We start from the raw sequence: 8,188 nt of genomic DNA, 5'->3' as shown, positions 1-8,188 counted from the left end.
CCGGCCCCATGGGGTGGCCCAGCACCGTCTTTCCGAGCAGGGATAGTGAGGACACCAGCTCCGTTGCCCCAGAGCAAAAGAGGGGTTCACTCTTAACCCACTTCTAAAACCCCACTCCCTGCCTCAGACTAGGAGAGGAGTCGGGGCGGGGGCGTGGAGACCCGCCTCTGTGCTCGCTGGGGCCTCCGTGCCCTTGCGCCGGCCTGGAGCCTCCCGCTGCCCGCCGCGGCCTGAGTGCGGTTTCTATTTGCAGCGGGCCGGTGCTCCCTCCCAGCCCCACGCGGCTTCCCCACCTCCCCTCGCTGCCTGGGAGATTTTTCCAATGGTAGCCTGCCCCTCCCCGCCCTACTTTAATAAAAGCTTGGAGGAAGGGCAGGGAATTCCTCCCGGCTCAAGTTACACCTCTCGGCCAGCTCCCCACCTGCTCTGCCCTCCCTCCCTGGCCAGGCCGGGGAGAGATGCAGGGAGCCAGGTCACCGCCTGAGGTGGAGTAGTTGCCCAGCCCACGCCCAGTCCAGCTGCACCCCCTCATTCATGCAGACAGGGACCTCCTGCTGTTGGGGATTCCCTCAGCCTGTGACCCAGGTACTAGTAGGTGAAGAGTGTTTGGGCCCACCTGCTACTCTCCAGAGTGGAGTACCAAAGAATTGCGAGTCACAGACCCGCGCTTAAGCAGTTTCCAAATCTTAGGAATGGCATCTCTGCACAGAAAGCAGTTATGGAACAAGCTGGAATTTGGTTGCCATACATTCTGAACTGGCATCCTAAATGGCCAGAAGCCGGGGCACTGGGACCTGTGGTCTGAGGGGCTTCATTTTCTCTTTCCTTTGCCTCTGCTCCTAGGGAGTACCCATAGCCCAGGGCCTGCACTGGGGCCATGAACCATGGCCCTACTTTGGTGGCATGGTTAGAGTCTGTGAGTGACCTACAACCTCTCTCCTAGGGAAAATTTGGGTTGGGCTGTTACTGGAAGAGACTCTAGAAGGTTATGGGGACCCTTGGATTTTGGAAGCCAAGGTAATTTAGGGCTAGAGACGGGGTTGTCCCAGCTCCTAGAATAGGCTTTGGGGTACAGGCTATTCCTTGGAGTCCTAGGGCCCAAAGAGTTGAATGGCTTCAGCAGCCAGCACATTTGCCAGGAGGCTGTGGGACAGCTGTCCCTACGTCCGTCCACACTCTTTATGGGCCAGTCCTAGGACTCCTGGGCCTGGCCTTTACTCTGTGTCCAGAGCTTCTCTCCCTTGGGGATGGGCCCTGGTCCTCACCTCACAATCCCCACGGCTCCAGGCTTCAGGGCAGGTCATGGCTGGGTCCTTCTCAGAGCATCCTGGTAACTGAGCCAAGGCCAGCCCCTCTCCCTCCCAGGGCAGAAACCACAGGAGTTTCACTAGACTTAAGGAATGAGGGAGTCCGGCCCGTGCTGGGAGCCGCAGATACCTAAAACCCCACAGCCTAAACAAGGCTGTCTTCCTGGGGAAAGCCACCACTGAGCTACTCTGCCCTGTCTCACTCCTTCCTTTGAATGTCAGGTCCTAGTCTCCAGCCGTTCTGAGCCAGAGCCCCATTTCCCCACATGGATGAAGGCCTCAGCTGACTGAGGTGCCAGTAGTAGCGCCTGGCCTCTCCAGCCTGAGGGTCCAGTACCCCTTCAGATCTCTGTCCTGCTCTGGCCGGCTACAGCACCAAGCCTGCTTAAGTGCCTTTGGTTTTCACCAGAGAAGCTATGGTCTCTTCTCACTCACCTCCTCCTCTCCAGGCATAACCTCGGGCCCTCAGCCTGCCCCAAGGTGACTTGGCTTATAGAGTTCATAGGTGTGGCGCAATTGCCACTAAAACATGGACACACTCACCTTCCCTGAACAGACTCCCGCATACCTTCCTTGCCCCTACCTGGGTGGGGATCAGCTTGAATTCTGATTCCGACCTTTCGATATGACGGGTGAGCCATAGCCCCAGGCTTCTTGTGCTCCAGTCTCCGCTGGCACTTCCCTGCTGGCCCCTGGGGGATCCACACTTGTGCTCTTCATAATACCCTTTCTTAAATGTGAAGTAGAAACTACAGAGGCCCCGTGCCCACCCTTGAGGAAAACGTGAGAGCCTTGTCCTTGGAATCCTACAGAAGCTGCATCTTCTCTCCTCCTACCCATCCCTGTTTTTCAGCCTGTTCTCCTCTTATTCCTAACAAACCACCCCTCCATAATTTATTTCAAAACACTCAGAGAGCTGGGCTGGTTGACACAACCAAGGACCCAGGATCCATGGCCCCTCATGCCCAGCCCTTTGCCAGGTCCCTGTGTTCAGACTGGCTGAGGTCCCGTCAGTCAGCTGCCTCCTTGCAAAGAACAGTGCAGTCAGCATGTGCTCCTTGTCTGAACAGCGAATGAGTCCCACCTACCCATTCTGACCTTTGGACATAAACACCTTCCTCTGCCCCACCCCAAGGAGAGCGAAGAGGAAAGAGCACAGAAGCACACCCAGGCCCCACAAAGAAGCCTTCCTATGAACCCCAGCACCCACTCCGCAGGTTCTCTGATGCCAGCTCGGTAGGGCAAAGCTGCCAGGTGCCTGGCTCTGGCCACCCCCATCATGTCCCTTTTGTTGCTGATCCAGATGTTCCCCGCCATCGTCACCTGTGCCCAGCTGGAGTTTGGCTTCTGCCTGAGGCCAGCCATGGTGGTCAGTATGGGGCGCAGATCGGAGTTGGTGCCCTAGATTGGATATTCATGTTCCCCCAGCATTCATATGCTGAAACCTAGTTCCGAGGGTGGTGATTTTAGGAGGCGGAGCCTTTGGAAGGTGATTAGTTGTTGAGTACAGAGCCATCGTGAATGAGATTGGTGCTCTTATAAAAGCTGCCTGAGAAGGCTCCCTTGCCCCTTCCACCATGCAAGGATGCAGTGAGAAGGTGGCAGTTGGCAACCAGGAAGCGGGCCTTCACCAGAATCTGACCGTGCTGGCACCCCGATCCTGGACTTTCAGCCTCCAGAACCATGAGAAAGCAATGTGTGTTGCTATAAGCAACCCAGCTTATGAGGTTTTTGTTATAGCAGCCCAAATGGACAAAGATAGTTGACATCTTCAATACCGTCCCAAGATTTATGTGGCTTACGCAGCCAGCTACTCAGGCAGGGGCCAAGCTCTCTCTGCCTTAAGCCAGGAGATGTGTTCTCTGAGTCAGCAGAAGCAGAAAGGGATCAGAGGCGCTCTGCTTGTACCCTTCTCTACCGCAGAGGGCCTTGGGGGGACTCCACAGATGAATGTAAGGATCTGGGGCCCAGAAGGAGGCCAAACACTCCAGGCCTGCAGCATACAACAGGTGCCTTCTGGTCAGACAAGCCACCCTGAGTTAGGGCTCATGTGAGGCCACTCCCCAGAAAGACACTGGTTCCAGGGATGCCTGGGCCCTTTGAGGGAGGGAGCCCAGAGTTTGCAGCCTCGGGCAAGAACATCAGAACTGTGCAAGCCGGGCCTGGATCAGAGAGACAAGGCGATGCCTCCCTGGGTCTCAGCAATTAACCGGCCCTTGGATGTGCCCCACATCCCACTGCATCTGATGGCTGAGCTGCCGCAGCCGGGGCGCCTGGAGGCCAGGGTCTGGATCAGCTCTCCAGGCTGGCCCTTAGCCCTGGGCGCCAGGCTATCCTCTCAGGAGTTATTGCCACCCTGGAGAGGTGAGAGCCAGCTGCATGGCCAGCACTTGTGAGCATGGCACCTGGCGCATAAGAAGCACTTGCAAAATGGTGACAAAACAGTGACAGGAACAAATGGCATTTGCTGTTGGGCAAGTCATCAAACTCATCTGAGCCTCGGTTTCCCAGTCTATGGAATGAGAATAGTAATGGCGTCTACTGAATGGAGTTATTGGGAAGATTCGGTGTGTTTACGTGTAAAAACGTGGCCCTCACATGGGCCCAGTAGAATCAGGTGCTATTTTTGAGCACCGTCAAAATATTTGGTTCTGTCCTGAGCGTGGTCTAGAGTTGTTTTGTAAGCATTTTCACATTTAATCCTGGAATTGACTCTAAGTGCAGGTGCTGTCATTACCCCATTGTACAGAAGAGGAAACCGAGACTGTGAGGTGAGAAATTGCACCAAATTCCCCAGCCAGGGAGTAGCGGAGCTGGGATTTGAACCCAGTCAGTCTAGCTTGGAGCCTGAGCTCCCTGCCTCCATGCTGGATTAAAGGCTTCAGGGCAGAAGTGCCACCAAGCAGGAGCCTGCTGGGCCCGAGCCAGGTAGGAAGGAGGTGGCAGAGGTAGAGCTGAGTGAGCCTGGAGCTCTCCCCCGACCTGCCCAGCCACCCGGGCTCTGTCCTATGGACATTCCTTTCCGGGAGACAACACCTAAGGGGGTTTCCAGCTGCGGCCCCTGACCTGGCCCCCGGCCAACCTGAAACCACTAGCAAACAGGGCTCTTTTCACACCTGCCCACTGGCAGAGGACCCGTTTCTGTGACTTCCTCCAGATTAAAGAGTGCGGGGCAGGCCGGGAGTAAAGAAGTGACAGAGACTTGGATTGTCTTTCCTGCGTCCCTGGCCACACATCCCCCACCCTACCCACTGTCCCTGCCACCAGAGCCCCTGAATGCACCTGCATCTTTCCCATGGTGAAGGGTGGTTCTTCTAGAGCTGCTTCAGTGTGGACCACGTTGCCTCTAGAGGTGGTAAATGACCCACCAAGGATGGGTGGCCTGGCTTGGTGCTCCTTACTTCACTGGCCTTGGGACTGGTCATCGTGTTCCCACCCCTGTACAGCCATTGGGGAAGGAAAATTTTGACCCTATTCCTCAGAGGAGGGACGGGAGGTCGGACACATCTTGGTCCCCTTCCATTCCTCGGAGGCCTGTTCTGCAGACAAACGGTCAGGACCAAGAGGCAGATTTCTGCTCAGCCTGAAGAGGAGCTGACAGTCCTAGCTGCCCAAAGATGGAGTGGGCTACCTTGGTGGCAGTCAGCACCCCATCCCTGCAGGGGTACAGACTGCTTGGGTCCCTAGCCCAGCTGTGCTCCATGGCAGTGAGGTAGCTGGATTTGATGGCCTCGTGGTCCCTTCTGGCCTGAGACTGGATGGAGGAGTCTAGGCCTACTTGGGGTCACCTAGCTGGTGGTTGGGCTCCTGGTTTAGATGCCTTGGACAGGGGTGGGCTGGATGGGCCTGGGGTGCATGTTCTGCCTCTGCAAGGTTTATGACGCTCCCAGGCTCATCATCCCGTCTGGCACCAGCTCTGTGCTGGCATGGCCTTGGCCTGCTCCCAACAGCCCTAGATGGCGATACTTGGCGGGGAGATGGGCACAGCGAGGCCCTCATAGTGCTCTGAAAGGCCCATCACCGGTGGGCCCCCAAGGTGCCCTTTGTGCCTGCCTGGGCAACCCTGCCCAAGTCCTCTCGGGCTGCACGGAGAGCCATGGGTGACAGAAGGAAAGCAGAGCCCAGCAGATTGTCCTTATCGCACAAGGTCTGATAAGGCCCCCGGTGGGAGGAGCTGGCTGGAGGAGCTGGCTGTGGTGACTGCAGCAGCACTTGCCCCCTGCCCCCACGGCTGCTTAATGCTCCGTATTGATCTGGAGGCTCCTTCTCAGACACACCCTCCCTGCAGGCCTGCCTTGGCATTGTCTCAGCACCCTGGGGGGCAGCCCTGCTGATGTGGCCCAGCGCCCAGGCCCAGCCAGGGATGTGGAGGTGGGGAAGATTAGACGCCCTCCCCCAGTGCTATGCTGGGCACTGTGCCTGAGAAAGGCCAGGGCCCAGTGTCCCCAGCCTCAGGCCAAGAGGAGCTGGTGCTGCTTCACAAGCAGCCTGGTCCAGTAGCGCTGCTTATGAGCTCTAGCTTTAGCCAGCTCAGCTGTGCGACCCTGGGTGGGCTACTCGCCCCTCTGAGCCTCACTGTCAGTGTAGTGGGAATGGGGTACTGGTTAGCACTGAAAGGGATGATTGAGTGGAGTGGCTGGCCTGGCCCATGGCAGATTCTTAGCCCTTGGCTGCTGCAGGGTGTGCTGCAGGTAGGAGGGGGCCCTTGTGGGCCCTCTTCAGAACCTTCCCTGCTTCCCACTGGACAGTGACCCGCGTGGAGGAGGTTCTCCCTATTCTGCCACTTACTGACCTCTCCCAGCCTCAGTTTCCCCACCTGAAAGACAAAGCTGCACCTGCTTGGCTCACTCTACCTACAAGACTAGGTAACAGGGGAGGGAAGGAGACACCTTGTGTAAGAGACCACGGTTACAGCCTTCACCAGTAGGAGCAGCAAGGGCTGGAGCAGAGCCCCTCCCCCACTTTGAGACCAAGAGGTCAGTCATGACCTTGGAAATCACTCCCTACTTTTTTTTCCAATGGCAGCAGGGCACCTCAGGAAGCTGGGGCTTAGGGTACAAGTAGCCCCTCCTCACAGCCCCTGCCGTGCACCTGTGTACCCCTGTCCCATTCTGTCTTTTCCCTCCACGCCCTCACCATCCTAACCTCCTGGGCTTGTCACACTTAGCACAGCAGTAAGGCTCTGTTGGCAGGCCGGCTCCGTCAGCTGCTTTGCCTTGTCATCCAGGGGTTTGGCTGCTCTGGGCCAAGATTGTGCTGCTGCTTACACTACGCCTGCCACCGGTTCTCAGCTTTGGCTTCTCTCTGTGTCCGTGGCCACAGGGCGTTTGTCACCAGGAGGCTGAGGGTTCAGGGCTTGGCTGATACTGAGATGGAAACTCTTAACTTCCCTGAGACTCCAAGGTGCTCATCCGTGTGCAGGAGGGTGCACAGGCACCCCTGGGACCTTCCCATCAGCCCCTGACCTGCCCTCAGAGTTAAATCCCTGCCCCCACCCCCCACCCCTCTGCTGAGCTCTGGAGCTCTACCTTGCAGACAGGCCCAACCCCTCCCTTACCCTCCCCAGGGCCCCAGCCTGAGCCTCCCCCATCCCTGCCCTCCTCCTGTCACTCTGCAGACACCGCTAATCAGCCCCTTGGTGGCCTGTGATTGCGTTCCCTGAGATATTTTTACCTTATGCAAATAGGTGATGTAGAGGTGCCCTCATCTGTCAGCGGGCAGCCCCATCTCTCCCCCTACCTCTGGATGAATCACTTTCACTGCTGGAGCTGGCTGAGCATCATGGCCTGGCCTTCTAGATCTCTCCAAGCTTCTTCAGGAAAATCATGTCCATTAAGGGTGGTGGGCTATCCCCCCTTATATGCATTGCACACAGGAGCTTCAGGAATGGGCTCCTGTGCTTGGGAAGAACAGGGAGAGTGCCCATGACACTGCCAATGTCTGATGGAACTCGGGGAAGGTGGCCTGGGCCAGAGGGGTGAGGGGAGCTGGCAAGGGAGGCATGGCTCTCCCAGCCCCCCTAGCTGCCCTGCCCCTCACCCGAGGCTGCGTGGCACTCAGGCCCTGTTGGAGCCTGGAACTTTCAACCCTGTTGGTAGAGGCAAACAGCTGCCACTCCAAGGACAGCCAGACAGTCCCCCAGCCTGTCATTACTGGTACATTTATTGAGCACCAGGGGCCTGGCCAGGTGCCAGCGCTGGGCTGACAGGTGACACTGGTGGCAGACAGATGTGAGCGTGACTCTGGCCAGCTGACACATGGCTGTCAGCCCGGAATAGCCACCATGTCCGGCCACCATCCTGCTTGTGGGCCCTTGGTGTGCAGCTCTCACCTTCCAGGGCCTCTCAGAGAACAGGCCAGCAGATTCCCTTACTCTGAGGACCTTTGAAGACCCACGGTGGGCTATGAAAGATACAGAAAACACACTTTCATGTGGCCAAGGCCCACAGCAGCCCCTGACCTCTGTGCCACCAGCCTCCCACACTGGTCATCATGCTCTTGTGGCCTTGGGGAGATGAGGCGGGCAGGGCAGAGTCCCCTTTCTTACCACAGCTCAGCGTGGCTCATTGAGAGTCCCTCCTGTCCTAGTGGGGGAGACAAACAATAAACAGCTAAGTAAATATATGGTGTGTCGGTTAGTGACAAGTACAGGGAAGGAGGAGGAGGGCAGGTACAGCAAGTGGGGGTCTTTTTTACATAGTGTTGTCAGGGAACACTTCTCCGGTAAGGCAGAGACCTGGAAAAAATGGGGGTGTGAGCCATGCAGCTGTCCGGGAGAGTACTCGGGCAGCAGGAACAGCAAGTGCAAAGGGCCTGAGGCAGGAGAGTGCCTGGCTGGGTGGGTGAGCACTCAGGTGGGATCAAGTAGTGAGGGCCTGGGC

The sequence above is a fragment of the Pteropus vampyrus genome, unplaced genomic scaffold, assembly GCF_000151845.1.
Source record: "Pteropus vampyrus isolate Shadow unplaced genomic scaffold, Pvam_2.0 Scaffold379, whole genome shotgun sequence".
Classification (NCBI taxonomy): Eukaryota; Metazoa; Chordata; class Mammalia; order Chiroptera; family Pteropodidae; genus Pteropus; species Pteropus vampyrus.
Note: the sequence above shows the minus strand (reverse complement) of the source record.